This window comes from Sycon ciliatum, chromosome 8 (assembly GCF_964019385.1).
Source record: "Sycon ciliatum chromosome 8, ocSycCili1.1, whole genome shotgun sequence".
NCBI classification, from domain to species: Eukaryota; Metazoa; Porifera; class Calcarea; order Leucosolenida; family Sycettidae; genus Sycon; species Sycon ciliatum.
In genome coordinates this window covers 1902454-1920485 of record NC_088650.1, presented here as the reverse complement: position 1 = coordinate 1920485, position 18032 = coordinate 1902454, and the positions used below count along the sequence as shown (strand labels likewise).

Genomic DNA, 18032 nt, shown 5'->3' with positions numbered 1-18032 from the left:
AAAATGTGCTGTCCAGTCCATCGGTGGATCTTCCTCTTCCCGTGAAGATGTGACTGCATGCCCGTCCTCCTCTGCGTGTGTAGGACACGGGCCAGCTGAGAACAGCATAAAAGATGGTGAAAGACCCACACGTAAACCACCGAAACTGACAAAGGATCTGTCGGCGTCGGAAAGGGTGACGAGAAGCCAAGTGAAAATACGGACTGATGAGGACGAACGTACAACGACAACGGAAGTGACAACAACAGTTAATATTCGAAAACGTGGTAGACCACGAAAACTAACCTCAATATCGGACACCGGACAAGTTGGAGTAAGAAGCTCAATAGAAATCCGCAATGGAGGAGACGTAACGGAAAGGACACCGGGTATCGCGCACCCAACGGTTAGTGTCAAGAAACGTGGAAGGCCGCGGAAACGCGAAGAGACAGATAGTGGTGATGCCACGAAGAGGCGAGATGACGGGACATTGGAGGAGACAACACCCAATGGAGCTAAGAATCGCACTTCGTCAATCAAGCAACATCTGTCAGCCCGTACCAATTGTCGTGAGTTGTACAGTGATAATGTTTTCTCAATATTGTCACGTGGTAGATGTGCGTTACATTTGGCTGTGTTAGAAGCTTTGTATATCCGTAAATTAGATCCTGAACTTTGCGTACAGAAAGAAAATGTGTTGTCGCTACAATTGTTTGGTGTTACTCCTCGTCGAGGTGGTAACAATGTAACTTAATTTGCTCACTATGTTGTTGTCACTATTATTATTTTCCTTCGAGTTTTGTGTCGTGCTAAACTTGATAATTTTCCACATTGTCACGAGTGTTGTTATCTAATTATCTTTACGCTATATAAGTTTTAGTCTTTCCAGCTTGAGCCATTCCCTGTATAATCCTTGATGAGAAGGGACCGAAAACGTTCGGATACTTATGACAAGTGCCTTATTATTATTATTATTATTTATTGCAACATCTCAAGACTCGGCGGAAACACCGGCCAATGTTACGAGAGTGGGTGATTGCCAACCACGGCGATAAATAGAAATGTTATCTCCACATCACCATGTTTTTATTTTTTGTTTATGTTTTTCACTCCATTGTCGTGAGTTCCCCTTGGGAACGGTTACGAGAATAAGAATAATAACATGTTAGTTTCACGATGACAGCGTGAGCAAGGCGGAGGACCCACTGTATGAGAAACAGTGTTCATAACTGAAACCATAAACTGGTTGGCAAAGTCTCGGTCTTGCGACAATTTGAACCACGAGATCAGGGAATATTCCTATAATGCTCCAATAGAGTAATGAGTGTCTGAACAGGGGCATAGCCCCATACGGTTCAAATGGGCACAAGATCGAGACCCGACCCTACTAACCTATGTATGGTTGCAGTGAGCCTGGAGTAGTGTTTTACCATACAGTGGGTAGTCCACCTTGTTCACACTGTCATCGTGAAACTTACATACTACAATCAGGTACGTGTAGTTACGAAGTTTGTGTTCAAACCACACTACCCAGATCTGTTCATTTCCAACAGCAATGGACAAACAGGAATGTCGTGAAATTATGACTCCATACCAGTAAAGAACGTTTCTCCGGCCATTTTCAGTCTTTAATTTGGCAAACATTGAAATCTGCCCAAACTCTGTAGAGTGAGTTTAGATATTGGTAAACGCTGTCCAGCTGTACTTATACTACATGTACATGTATGTGCTACACTTGATACTGTGCGTAGAGGTACAGACTCATTGAAATGTTTGCTACTTTGTCGGCTCATCATCTCAACACAGATCCTAGTGAGAACAAAACTACTTATACGTACTAACGATGAAGGAATTTTGAAAACCTTTTCCAAAGAGAATGTTTGGCCATGTTGCTTAGCGTAAGTTGCTCTGAGTCATTGACTATGATTGAGCCAATCTCCGTCACGTGATAGCGTGCACTGCGTTTCTGTGTTCTACGTAGCTTTGTAAATGATCCATGAATGTGACGTGATCAATCTTAGTCAATGTAGTGGTTAATTGTGTGACGATGCAGTTAGACAGTGTTGATGTGTAGCATAGTTTACATACAGTGAAGTCTGTATTCTACATTGCTGTTTATCACATAGTGGATATGTGGGAGAATCTATGACAAAATGTCTTTTTCTACACGTCATGTAAGAAGGAAATGATTTTCTAACGTGATCCGCTGCAAATGTGGTAGCTATGTCTGTGGCTGGAGGCCCAATATGTAGCCGGAACTGCCAGACAAATACCGCACAGAGCTAGAGATGCATACATCGGTTATTGTGATTGATGTAAAATCAAGCGATGTCAGAGGAAAACAGGGTGTTACTAATTCGTGAAGAACTGGTCCAGTGAGTGTTGTTTGGTGAGTTTTGCTTGCACAAGTTGCCAAAATATGGCTCCATCATAAGGTAATCCTGATTTTGTGTGTCAGGAGCTACAGCCAGCTGCATGACATTGTACATGTATGTAGTGTGTATGTGCACGGCGCGCTGAGTCGTTTGACACCCCACTTGCATACAATGATACATTGCATGCAGTATCGGTCATAGTAATAATATCGCATTATCAAAATCGAACACCAACGCTACAGGCAATACTGACTATACTCCCATGGTGCTGAAATTGGGTATTGGCAAATGAGTGTCCCTGTAATCCACCTGGTCCTGGGGTCATACAACCCTGCAGGAGCTGGCTCTGGATCTCAAGACTGTGTATTCTATTGGTAAAGGTTGCCTGATGATCGCAGTAATACGTGAAACTTAGAGTTGTAACAAAGCTTCCAATCTCTCTCTTGTGTAAAGGTTTGCATTCTGAACTCAATGCCACTGGGTTGTTATGTCTAGTGTTATGTGTAATGACGACGATTGAAGGGAAAACTCTGTACTAAAGGATACAGTCTGCAGTTTTAAGTACAAAATTAATCAAAAGAAGAACAGAAGGAAACTGAGCAGGTAAGTACTATACTGTTTAACATACATAGAAACAGAAAAGTTTTTTAAAAACTTTGAAACTCCACTGTAGCCTTGTCATATTTTCAGTATACCCAACTCACAACACACAAACAGTCCTTGGCTACACCACGTACAGTTGAAATTGTCCACATTTTTACCCAAGAGGGCATCATCAGGGATGTACATATAGGAGAAGAATGATAGAAAGTTGTCTGTTAAAAGACAGTACAGGAACAGTCACACTACTACATGTAATCTGAAACAAGTTACAAGCTAACACTAAGACATAACAATGTAAGTGAGCATTTCATCAAGTGTAAAGTGGCCGTCAGACAGCCATGGTAAGCCATGGTAAGATAAGATGAGTTTGATAGAAAAAATACATTTAGGAAAGCGACCCTGTCAGCTTTTCTATTATTGCGTTCACATGGTAAGAGCAAACGACATTGCTATTGAGACACCTTGTCTGTGTAAGTTTCTACGTAACGTGATCAGTACCTGCCTGGACCATGTACGAACTCATACTCCATGGCGCCATGGCTCCTACCATGGTGTGGCCGGCCGCGTGCGTGTGCATGGCAGACATGTTGCTAGGCTCCGGCGGGTTATGCTCGCGAAATCATGGAATTATGCTTTCATGGATTCTCGCATTATGCTCGCAAAATCCTCATAATATTATGCTTTGCCACAAGGGGATACATATCCACTTATGGAGCCTCAAAGTTCGGAAAATTGTGCCTTTTTCGTACATGCAGGTGGCCATAATGTACATGTATGTGGAACAAAATAAATGAGTATCCCCATACCAAGGTACTAGGTGTCCATGCATGCTAGAGATCAACATGGAAAAGAGAAAACATTACTTCTTCAATTCATTAGTTGACTACTTTTTTTGTAAAAAGATTAATATATTTTTTTCATTGCCGAATTAGTTCGAGTTACCTTTGAAAATTATCATCACGGTTGACCTGTCCTCGCAATCGTCATACTCGCCCAAGCGTTGTCACCCTCACTCTGCGATCAATCAGCTAATCTCTCCCGTAGCTCCATCTCTACTTCCATCATGACCGAACATCAACTATACCTCAATTTGTAGAGCTACATTGTATACTCGTAGCCTGCGCAGTCATGGCTGCTAAAATCCAGAGCAGAGGTCATGACTTCGTAACATGGAGAAGGTACATGTACATGACTGTATGCAGCGTTTTGCAGACTACCCGTCACTATCTCGTTCGCGCCGGGATACCTGATAACGGCGAATTCACTCGAATCTTCTGCTACATCAGTACATGTAGACCTACTGTATCAACGTGAGAAAGAACTTTGAAGGAGAGGAGTTCGAGCATACAATAATGTATTGCCATGATTTCTACCCTACTTTTCATTGAAAACATTATGTGCATGACCTCCGAACCCTTTACTGAGTAGCATGCAGACCACGAGCACTACTCATGTGCATTGAACACAATAGTGTATTCTACAATGTACATGTACATACTAGAACTGTGCTGTCTGTACTGCAATACCATGTAGTTATGATCCTACCTCAGAAACGATGCCAAATTATCCTACACATTTTAAACCACCAAATTATGCCAATAATTATGCCGGCATAATTATGCCGGTGCCTACATGTTGCAGCCTTTTTGGATGTGCATGCACGAGGAACTTCCTTCTTTGGAACTGCTTCTTGCATGAGCTGTTTCGGATATTTCGTCTCCTGGCCTGGCTTATTTCGATGTCTCTGCTGAGACCTCTTTTCACGGAATATTACTCAATGACAGGTGAGTTGACCAGTTCCCTTTGATTCATTTGCTTGTGTTGACTCTTTCATTTACGAAAATGGCTATGAAAAAGAGAAAAAAGTTCGTTTAAAAGACCATCCGCTAGTATAGTATGGTAGTGTGTGCGACAGGCGAAGGATGCTGTCACATTGCTGTGACTGTTGCTGTAGTAGCTGACACTAGAATTGTAAATGTGAACTAGTATGAATTGAGAAAGAGCATAGAAGAGAGTGAAAGTTTGAGGTGTAAAGTGCTGACCTGAAACCCAGCATACAACTACACTAGACAGTAGTTGTTAATACATGTGTATGTGAGCAGTACAGTAGTCTACTTTGACCATTACGCATCCCACTATAAGCTCATGGATTGACTGATTCACTTACCCAACACCTCCATGTACTCGTGTGTTTGTGTAGAGTAGTGTGTATTGTGGAGATGCTAGTCATCAACAAGTTCACTGCATGCTAGATCTTTGTGATCTCTATCCATACACAGTTAGAGGCAGCAGTTGTAGAACGTCAGTACCGTTGCTCAGTCTCGTGCAATGCTATCACATGAGATGATTGTCCAGTAACTGGTGGAGTTAGTGGACAGTATAGCGGAACTTGTAGTTCCTTGCTCCTTTTTCTTTCCTTTAATACTGACTACGTTCTCCATCCGAGTGATAGAGATATCTGCTGGATTACGTTGTACTTCCAGTAAAATCTGCATTCCCAACCCAGTGTTTCTCCTAGAATTCTTGCTCCAGAACCGCCCAGTCCACAATCAAGCTCTTCTAGCCCCAGTCAACATATTACTACAATCATTGTAGTGAAGTAGCTTGGACATTGTATACAATAGAGTAGAGGGTATGTCCGAAAGTGGTAACGCTCATACATTACTATCCTAACAATTCTTGCTCCCTTACTCAAACAACACATCTACACATACAGGTTAAGATACAATACACACACAGTAGTAACACAAGCAAATCCTTTTCTGCCGTTACTCAGAGTTTCGTGTTAGAACACGCTCATCAGACAGTATGATATTAGACAAGTTTGTATATGCTCCGATACATAGTCATCAGTTTTACTCCATTGTACACGCCACTGTACATCTAACATTCATGCTCCGATAATCACAACCAACATTCATACCGCCATACCCAAACTGCAAGCATCCATGCTCTGATATACGCACAGAAAACATTGCAGCTCCAAGCCTGCCTGCAAGCACTCCCATTGCAAGTCACACAGTCACTGTCCCCATCATGTTCTACAGGTCACTGTAAGTGACAAAGACTGGCACAACACAATCATAATGTACATCAGTATACAATACACAGTCGTAGCCACTGCGGACAACAGCCATCAGTATACAATACACAGTCGTAGCCACTGCGGACAACAGCCATCAGTATACAATACACAGTCGTAGCCACTGCGGACAACAGTCATCAGGAGAAGAACTACATAGATGGGTAGATTGTTTTGCATTTTTCATACTCTAGTTTTACGGATTTTTTTATTGCATTTCCATTCATTGTGTTTATTTTGGTCACAAAAGAGATTCACAACTATGAAAACATTTACATCACAAAACACACACACACTTGTACTTAGTTGCTTACTGCCAAAACTGGTCACGTGTGTCTCCCTGGGAGAAGGGAGAGAGACTCAAAAGGAATCTTGGAAAGATGACTGAATTTGCTATTGAACCGCCCAACGGGGGACACACCTGAAATCCCCAAACTTTGGGTGGACTTGGAAATGATCCAACTTATGAAGTTATGTAAGTTATGGGCTCAGAAGTGGGACATACATACACACATACACACATACATACATACACACATACATACATACACACACATACACAACACATACATACCCACAAACATACATACACACACACACACACACACATACATGCATACACACATACACACACCTTGACCTTGACCTTGATACACGTTGCCTTGATAGGCTACACGGTCCCCGTCAGGGGAGAGGGGTGGAAGAGGCTGAGGAGCAGCACTCCTGATGGCGTACTAGATGGTGACGTAGTCGGAACTTCCTTTGGCAAGGGCACTCAACAGTCCATACGCCAAGACCGAAAAAGTCGTCTAAAAGTTGTACTTTTTTATGCAGATTAGCCACTTTTCCGAGCTGAATATATTCAAATCTTCGTTGAAAAATTGTCAAGAAAATGTTAGATGTCTCGAGTCGTTTGCAATTTTCTCTCCATCAGTGCTCGTTTGCGGAAGTTTTGCTTTCCGGACACCTTGATTGGGCCTTTGACCTTATGGATGTCAGTTGTAGTGGTCGTTACTCATTGTCTCGACGTCGCTGGGAGTGTTCTTGTGGGAGCTGTCGAATATTCGTAAAAATCAGGCAAGTGGCAAAGAAAAATTCGCCAAATTTTTGGGCAAGATAGTATGTAGACATCGATGCTTTCCTTTGACTCTCCACCGATGTGGAAACACTTCCAGAAGCGTTCATCGGTGTCCGGTTCTTGATGGGGTCGTGGTGGCCTCCACGGTTTGGAACAAAACAAAATCAATGCATTGTCTGTTGTCACCAGTGGGAGACGTATTACATGGCAAAGAAACGCACCAGCACCCGTATTCACTCTTGAGGGGCCTGAGATAGAAGCCCACATCATCTTCGTTCAAATGACAAAGTTCTAACCAGGGTCTGCAGACCGCAATTTCAATGTCATTTTTTGGTCCCTTAAAAAATGGCCTAGCCAATAGCCTGTATGTAGTTTATGAAGCATTGGCGTGTTCTTCGGGTTTGCAATCATGTTATATTACTCGTGAACTTCTCTTGTAAGATTCGTGCGAAACTGAAAGTTGTAATGTACTCTCAGGACAGCTTGAAGTAGGTTTCAATTCTCGGTGAAGTGCAAAGGTCTTAAACCGTCATTGTGAATGTCAATGAGAATATGATCCAAGAGTCCACAACCCCAAGGGAAATGTGTGATGGACTCTTAGTATGATCTGTGCGCAAAGAACTGCAGTTGAGGCATTGTTTTAGCAATATGGCTGCGTTCTGAGTTTTAGCACATTCTTACTCTTAGACTCATATTGTACTGGAGTGTGCACTTTATAACACGTGTACATGTATAACAAAAGCTGAATTATAGAACGGTAGAAAATGATATGCCCCATTCTCAGCTTTGGTTTCTGGCGTTCTTTTAATTATTAGTATTTCAGGCTGCGTGTTCTTGGGCTCCGTGTTCTTTAAAGGGGAAGCTAAAGGGGAAGTATACCCTAAAATCAAATTTTCACCAGTCGTAGTCTTCGGGGTGCTGAGTCGAATGGTCTTGGTCCGAGGAAGCTGAGACGCTCCCTTCCTCCTTTATTCCCAATCGAACTCGCGCACTTCCACCGAAACTGGGTGACTGCGCCCTACTAGATAGGGATTTGTATGGAAAAAATCACTAAAAGCGCCGTTTCGTTCTTATAAAAGCGCGGATGACCGCGATTGGTCCATATGTTGTAGTCTTTTGGCCGCTGAGTCGGCTGGTTTTGGTCCGAAAAGGCTGCGATGCAGCGTTCGGCCCTTACTCCCAATCGAACACGGTTGAGTAAGCGGTCACGTGCTCACTTACAGCCTGTTTGGGCCCGTTTATGTCACTCGAGTTGAACCTTTGAACCAGGGAGTCGCAAAAGCCTCTTACGTCTCCCTGCTTTGAACCTTGATGTGAAAATTGTAGCCTGCAGGCACGGTGACCAGGCGGCTGGTGTACGCATGAGCACGTGACCGCTTACTCCACCGTGTTCGATTGGGAATAAGGCCCGAACGCTGCATCGCAGCCTTTTCGGACCAAAACCAGTCGACTCAGCGGCCAAAAGACTACAACATATGGACCAATCGCGGTCATCCGCGCTTTTATAAGAACGAAACGGCGCTTTTAGTGACTTGTTCCATACAAATCCCTATCTAGTAGGGCGCAGGCACCCAGTTTCGGTGGAAGTGCGCGAGTTCGATTGGGAATAGGGAGGAAGGGAGCGTCGCAGCTTCCTCGGACCAAGACCATTCGACTCAGCACCCCGAAGACTACAACTGGTGAAAATTTGATTTTAGGCTTAACTTCCCCTTTAACGAGACTCTACTGTACATGTAATGTAAAGAACTGTGCCCCTGTCAATTTCTACCTGTAAACAACTTGAGCACATACACCGGAATACAGCGCTGAACCAATACAATTATCACGACTATGCACATGGACCACATGATAGTACATTCGGGGGGGGGGGGGGACTTTACATTATTTCACTTGCAAACACATTGAACGTTACATGCGATTTCGATTCCTTCACTGTAGATCTACATAAGAAAAGGAACAAAACAGCCGAGCTGCAGCATGCATTCTTGATCAATAATCTGGCACACCCTGGTTTCAGTCAACCACATGGTAGCAGCTAAAAGTGCTTATAGCCGAGACACAGGCAGGAAGTGCTATATGTGTGCTTTCTTTTCCATCTCCATCACAATGAGGAAACTCAATACAAGTGCAGATTGCCTCTTTTACGGCCAAAGAAACACAGTGTATGGTGAAGAAAGTGTCCTAAGGCCGAGAAAAGGAAATAGCTAAGTAATAGGAATGGTAAAGCTACTATATAAAAAAGACTGAAACCGAACCCTTTAAACAACTTCCAGCTAGTATGTGACATAAAAGTCAGTTAGGTTCAACACTATGCCAGTGGATGGCAGGGCAGTGCCCAACTTCGATGCCAGCCAGCCACGTCATGGACAGACGCACCAATGAGATGATGGTTAGGGATAGTCGGAGGCGAAAGTTAACCACAACTTGGAAGAACGGCGAAATTGTGTACAGCTACAAACAGGATCCGGGAACACAAGCTTTCGGTCAAAGGGAATGAATTCTACACGAGCATCTTGAGAAAAGCACATGTGTCATTCCCCATACTTCACAGTCTAGCCAGCACCAGCATTTACACACTGAATGTCGGCATAAGATAGAGTGACCAAATTAGGAAAACATCACCAGGCCTGGCCATCAAACAGAAGACTGTTTTCGAGAGCCACATGGATCTGTATGCAGTGACCATGACCATGATACTCGATAGGCACTTGGATACCCATATGTGCACAGAATATGATTGGAAAAACCTCAACCAAGACAGAGGCACTGAAAATCTGTCTCCAGTGGCTTGTTTAAACACGGCTACGAATCCCACCAGAACAAACTCACACAATCCACTACAAACGAGCTGAAAATGGTCAGCGTGCTGTGTTCGAAACGCTGGACCACATTCCTCGGCAAAGGACATCACGGGTGTGCACGTACTCTTAACCAGTTCAGCCGTGCATGGGATGTGACAGTATTGCCTGTGACCGAACAGCTTGAAAAAGAACGAGACAATCCCTCTAGTAACTGCATATGGCACATTTCACAAGGCATATCCTTGGCCTGAGAGTACACCATGACGATTGTCCCTTCATTTCTCTGACCAGTTGGGTCCACACTTGAGGTCCATAATCAAGATGGAGAGCAGCCAGCTTGCTCTATAGGAACGCATGCGACAATGTTCAGTAGACGGCATAATCCTGACTCCTGCATGGACAAAAACAAAATGAAAAGCCACACCAAGTCATAAGCATCGTGACTAGTATACAAGTAAACCACTACAATGTATTCTGAATGCAATTGAACCTCAGAACATAAGCTATACCCCTGGCAACTGCATACTCTCGGTGGAAACTAATTCAAACTTCACAAAACGGGGTTTCCAGTACGTTTTGAACTCAACATACCTAACGAGTAATCTATAACGTAACGATTATGAAGTTGATTGTAAGGAATTATTGATCAATGACCGAGTAATCGGTATAATCGTTTCAGCCCTACTTGTACTTCATAGGTGAACCCAATCTCACGGGCCACGACACGCTGATACCACCATATGCCATTTTTACAGGGTTTAATGCGCAGCTTCCGCATTCAATACTGGTAACACAACTACAAGCACATGCGCGCGCCTCTATGTGAGACCAATCGACCTGCAAAAGTTACAAATACGGCAAAAGCGTGTGTATAAGCGCATGGGCCATTACGATATGGTCCTCTTGTCAGCGTCTGTTCACTGTAATGCTGTCTTTTTTTTCTTGGCTTATGGGGCAGGAATATCTCAACAGGAATGTCCCCGTTGTGTTGGTGATGTGCAAGCGGCGTGGGTCGGCTAAGAGTGCAGTGTGGAATGGTGGAGTGAGTTAATTCACCGAGAAACGATGAAAGTAATAATTGCGCCCGCCAAACACCATGAGACTCCAGAACATGTTTTTGTCTATGGAGTAATTAAGAGTGCATACATACTTATTTAATTCTACCCAAATTCCTATGACTACCATGTACGAACTGCGAAATCGGGTGAAGTGCCTCAATGGACATCGCTCTGAACTACAATTTTGACCCTCGTTTGCAGCTGATCTGAGAACGCGATCAGCCTTTTGAAGTGTATCTGTTCACATTCAAAACACCTATTAATATTTGTAACATCGTAAATAATTGTTCTCAAGTTTACGAGAAGAAAATCAGAAATCCATCAGCCATACCAGTTTTCGTGATTCTCGTGCATTGGCAACTAGGGTATTAGGAAAAATTCGCCAAATTTTTGGGCAAGTTACTATCAAGATAATTTTTGCTTTATGAGCAGCCTAGGACAATGGACTATACATACCTGAGGTCTGGGCGGTGTCCGGTAGTTCTTTTTTGGTTCTCACGCCATCAAGTATTTTGGCATCCAAAAATCATAAATTCTGGACGACGCAAAATTGAGAAATGTGGCTCTGCTGCAACATGACGGAAAAATCTCTGGCGGAACGGCTTCCAGATTTTGTTTAGGGACTATCCTAGCCCTCAGCAGGCCAAGTTATAATAGCATTCATGAAAGTCTTCCATGCCAAATCGACGACGATCAAAATGGTGATTCTGCTCAAAATTGGTCACAGAAAAAGTCGAAAAAAGCGGCGTCGTCATCTTCATTTTGCATAAAGATTCGGCTCATTTTTGGCCCTTGGCGCATGGACTGTCAAACGGGAAGTCGGCCCTTTCCGACACTGTCCTTCGTTTCGTGCAGTCGCACTTGTGTCCGGCCAAGCCGCTGCTGGACTTGAAACTCCTGTGACAGGTGCTGCACTGCGGAGTGACCGGGTTGCCGGGGTGCTCGATGTTGGAAGCAGGTCCGTGATCGCACCGATGGGTAGCCAATCCACCATACACACCTGTTCCTGGTCCTGATATATATTATGTATAAGGCCAAACTAAAGAAGGTGTGTGGTTCGACTAACATGGACATTTTTTTTACGGGCGGGCGGGCGGATTAAAAGGATCACTGGCTAATACTTTGAAACATTGTGTAGCTCTGGAACGAGAAGAGAATAACTTCAAGCGGTGACTCTGACTGTCCAAATCATCAAGCAAATGAAGAACGATGCGAGTTGAAAGTAAGTTCGGGAACTACTTCGAAGTACAAATTGTACAATGTACCGGTACATGTATTGCTAGTTTGGTGTCGGCGTGCACGAATAACGTTACATGGGCTTTTTCCATCGACGCTTCCTGTGCTTGCACACATGGAGCAGCAACTAACTTACCGGTACAGGTGAAATATCGTTCCCAATACACGAGGAAAGTGCAATCTCGTCTGTCCTTCATCCCAAAACAGAAGGCCGTCCTTAATCTGGAACGAGGCAATCACTCTCAACCGGACGGTCACTTCAAAATGAGTCTCGCCAGTCTGCCGGTGGTCGTATCGAGTAGACTCTACTACCAGCACAAGGCAGCAGTCGTACCACTCACTGCACTGCACTGCAGTACGAGAACTACAAGTCAAGTCCAAAAGGAGCCGCCTAGCGCCTGCGTCCGCAGACTCACGCTGCACAGCACGTAGACGTGGTCGTGTTCAGTCCACGTACGTCAGTCACACGACAGCCCGCCGAAAAAAAGTTACGGTCGGGCTGAAAAATGTACGGTCGGTCGGGTGAGTCGAACCACAGACCTTCTTCAGTGTGGCCTAATAAAAATTTACTAAACAGTAATAGCTGCCTCTGAAACCTGGTAAACACGGCCGTTACGGTCCCTTGTCCCCTTGCGGGGCCGACAACATGGAAACGACGAGCGACGGCAGAAAGTCGGCAGTTTGCCAAGAGATCAGGGACCATGTTCAATCGGCACGACGAGAGAGCCATCCTTGGCAGCTATGGATTTGGAATCCACGAGTAGAGCGGCAGCACCGACCACAGGCCCCACACTGGCCACAGTGGGCCTTGCAGCATGAGAGGGCGAGCCGCACACGCGGCGGCGGAGGAGTCACCTGAGCAGCAATGGTAGACACCGCCGCCCGGCACGGAGCCCGAGACGATGTCGCGGGGAGCATCCGGGAGTTGGGGCACTTGTGGACCGCCAAACCCCCGGCACTGCGGAACCAGCGCTGGCAGGAAGAACATTGTCGGCTACCGCTCTGTTCTGATACAGGTTTGCGGCGCTCATCGAGGCATTTGTGACGAGGCAAACCACTCCTGAAGAAGAGACGGCCACACTCGGCACAAGGTATCCGCAGGGGCTCACAAACGGGTTCGGGCGGGGCAGAACATTGTAAGCGGCCCGCCATTCCCGTCTATCCTGGGCCAAGTCATACCAATCGTCGATGCCCAACGCCGCCAGATCCTTCCGCGCAGCATCGCGCCACCTTTTCCTCGGGCCGCACATTGGACGGACAGGATGTAGGGTGCCAAACAGTAGTTGACGCGGGGCACGCTCCTCATGCATTTGCACAACATGCCCAGGCCACTCCATGCGGCGCGATGTCAGCAGGCTGGGGATGTCACAGGCCAGGGCTGACGCGGATTCCACCGCTCACACACACACACACACCATTGGACCATTGGACCATTGGACGCCCATCGCCAGAGGCGATGATAGCGATGCTACAGCAGAAGCCATAGCAGCTTGTGCTGGGATTGCACCATTCAACAGCTTGCAAGGCTGAAGAATTGACCGCCACTATTCAGCCTGGTCTACACCACACAGCTATGAAGTGGCTTTTTTTATCGATAGGTTGCGGGTTCGATTCCCGACGATTATGGTCACACACGTCTTTCTTCTCTTTCTCAGACTCTTCCTGACTTTTCTTTCATTCTCCTGGGTGGTTACCAACAGCCAGTGCATGCCGGAGTATGTGGTGTGATGTGTGTGCGGGAAAAAATAATAAAAGACCAAAAAGTAGGGATTCACTGGCCACACACACACACACACACACACACACACACACACACACACACACACACACACACACACACACACACACACACACACACACACACACACACACACACACACACACACACACACACACACACACACACACACACACACACACACACACACACACACACACACACACACACACACACACACACACACACACACACACACACACACACACACACACACACACACACACACACACACACACACACACACACACACACACACACACACACACACACACACACACACACACACACACACACACACACACACACACACACACACACACACACACACACACACACACACACACACACACACACACACACACACACACACACACACACACACACACACACACACACACACACACACACACACACACACACACACACACACACACACACACACACACACACACACACACACACACACACACACACACACACACACACACACACACACACACACACACACACACACACACACACACACACACACACACACACACACACACACACACACACACACACACACACACACACACACACACACACACACACACACACACACACACACACACACCCACCCACCCACCCACCCACCCACCCACCCACCCACCCACCCACCCACCCACCCACCCACCCACCCACCCACCCACCCACCCACCCACCCACCCACCCACCCACCCACCCACCCACCCACCCACACCCACCCACCCACCCACCCACCCACCCACACCCACCCACCCACCCACACCCACCTACCCACCCACACCCACCCACCCACCCCCACCCACCCACCCACCCACACCCACCCACCCACCCACCCACCCACCCACACACACACACACACACACACACACACACACACACACACACACACACACACACACACACACACACACACACACACACACACACACACACACACACACACACACACACACACACACACACACACACACACACACACACACACACACACACACACACACACACACACACACACACACACACACACACACACACACACACACACACACACACACACACACACACACACACACACACACACACACACACACACACACACACACACACACACACACACACACACACACACACACACACACACACACACACACACACACACACACACACACACACACACACACACACACACACACACACACACACACACACACACACACACACACACACACACACACACACACACACACACACACACACACACACACACACACACACACACACACACACACACACACACACACACACACACACACACACACACACACACACACACACACACACACACACACACACACACACACACACACACACACACACACACACACACACACACACACACACACACACACACACACACACACACACACACACACACACACACACACACACACACACACACACACACACACACACACACACACACACACACACACACACACACACACACACACACACACACACACACACACACACACACACACACACACACACACACACACACACACACACACACACACACACACACACACACACACACACACACACACACACACACACACACACACACACACACACACCCACCCACCCACCCACCCACCCACCCACCCACCCACCCACCCACCCACCCACCCACCCACCCACCCACCCACCCACCCACCCACCCACCCACCCACACACACCCACCCACCCACCCACCCACCCACCCACACCCACCCACCCACCCACACCCACCCACCCACCCACACCCACCCACCCACCCACACCCACCCACCCACCCACACACACACACACACACACACACACACACACACACACACACACACACACACACACTACTACTACTACTACTACTACTACTACTACTACTACTACTACTACTAGCAGCATGACTGCCCAGAGGGGCAAGTGTCACCCCTATGGAAAGGGGACCAGAAAACGGGACACGGATCACAAGCAGGACCGCGAATGTCTGGCTAGGTCCTGCTGCCGGCGGAAATTGCGTTTACAACGTGGGCAGCTGAGGGGCAGAGCTGCTCTCTCAGCAGCAGATGGTCTCGCACCACGATTGCAGTTGTGACGCTTGAACCCGGCCGCAGAACGGAAGCATCGCTGACATGTTGGGCAGTGCTGCTGGCAACAAGCTGAAAGTGGCACAGACAGACTGACTGTTGGTGTAGGAGAACTCGTGACAGGCTGGCATCGATGAACAGAGTAGCCACCCTTGCTGCGGAACCACCTCTGGCAGTTCTGGCATTGCACTGATCCACGCTGGAGCTGGATGGGAAGCCGTCTCTGAGTGGTGCACTTGTGCCGCGTTCTATCTGAGACCCGTGAGAAGTTCCGGTCACACACTGCGCAATGCACAGACTTGGGCATGGTGGAGCTCGACTGAGGGGCAACCCGTACTTCCCTCCACTGTTGGCAGTCCTGAGCAAGGATGAACCACTGAGATGGCTGTTGCAGTGCAACCTTGAGGTCGGTCATCACCGTGTCTTTCCACCGTCGCCGGGGACCACAAAACGGCCGAGGCACAGGTAGCCACCCAAAGAGGAGTTGGAAGGGGGGGGGGTGCGATCCTCATCCATACGCGCAACGTGCCCAGTCCATTCCAGACGCCGATTGCGGAGGCGTGTAGACATCAGTACTGGGTCTCCCCAACGGTTCCGCAGGTCTGTGGATGACAGCCGCTCGGACCACTGACGAAGCTTGGTGATGCTGAGGACAGTCCGGATGCATTGATGGTGGAATTTATCCAAACTTCTGATATCCCGTTGGAGTGGGGTCCAACACTCTCCGCCATACAGTAATATTGAGGAAACGCAGGCCATGTACAGGTGGCGTTTACTAGAGAGGGACAGAGATCTGTCAGTTAATACCTTCTGGAGGGCTCCGAAGGCCTTTGAGGCTTCGGCAATACGGCGCTTGATGTCGGATGAAGAACGACTGTCAGGGGTCACTATGGATCCTAGGTAGGTGAACTTCGGCACGGCTTCGATAGTGCCAAGGAGGAGAACGATGTCAGCCGAGTCTTCAGCAGAGACCCCATGGCCCGCCGTCATGATCTTCGTCTTGGCGATGCTCACAGTTAGTCCAAATTCTCGGGCAACACTACAGAAGAGCTCCACACCAAACTCAGCATCACTACGGCATTCAGACACGAGAACGGCATCATCAGCATACTCCAGGTCACTAACAGACAGTGACTCGCCAGCCCTGCGCGATGATGAGCGGGGGTAGAGTTGGCCATCGATGGAAAACTGGATGCTGACAGAGTGACTACGACCTGCATTCTTTAGCCGGGCACACCATGTCTCAACAACCGCCCCGAAGTACGGGTTAAAGAGAACGGGTGCCATGACACATCTTTGTTGGAGACCATTAACCACAGGGAACTCATCAGAGGTGGAGTTGCCAACTCGGACCGAGGCAGAGGTAGAGGTGTGGAAAGCCTTAATCAGGGCCACTAGCTGTTGCGGGACCCCAAGTCGGCCCAAGGCCACCCAGAGAGCAGCGCGTGGTACAAAATCGTACGCCTTTTTCAAATCCACAAACACACAGAAGAGCTGCTGACGATGTTCGTATGCTTTCTCGATTAGCTGGCGGAGCGAGAAGATGGCATCAACACAGCCCCTGCCTGGCCGAAAGCCGCTCTGGGACTCTGGGAGTTCCGACTCAGCCAACAACTGCAGGCGATCTTGAATCATGCGGCCACACACCTTGCCAACAACATCAAGAAGGGCAATACCCCGCCAATTATCACATTTGGACAGGTCGCCCTTCTTGGGGACAGGAACCAACTCGGCATCGCGCCATTCCTGCGGAACAGTGGCCGTCGTCCAAGCAAGTTGGACGAGATCCAGCAGTGCGTCCAGGGAATCATGGCCACCTGCTTTCACAAGCTCGGGGACTATACGCGAGGAACCTCCAGCTTTGCCATTTGCAAGGTGTCTGAT

The 18032-nt window shown here is 47.4% G+C and overlaps 1 long non-coding RNA gene across 1 annotated transcript; it reads right to left on the bottom strand.

The window, feature by feature from the left end:
- Positions 1–9018: 9018 nt before the first annotated feature.
- Positions 9019–11766, bottom strand: LOC135822631 (uncharacterized). The gene is made up of 2 exons (XR_010554523.1): positions 11433–11766; positions 9019–10309 (listed from the first exon to the last, which is right to left on the bottom strand). It is a non-coding gene; the product is annotated as an uncharacterized LOC135822631 (long non-coding RNA).
- Between the last annotated feature and the right edge of the window lie 6266 nt (positions 11767–18032).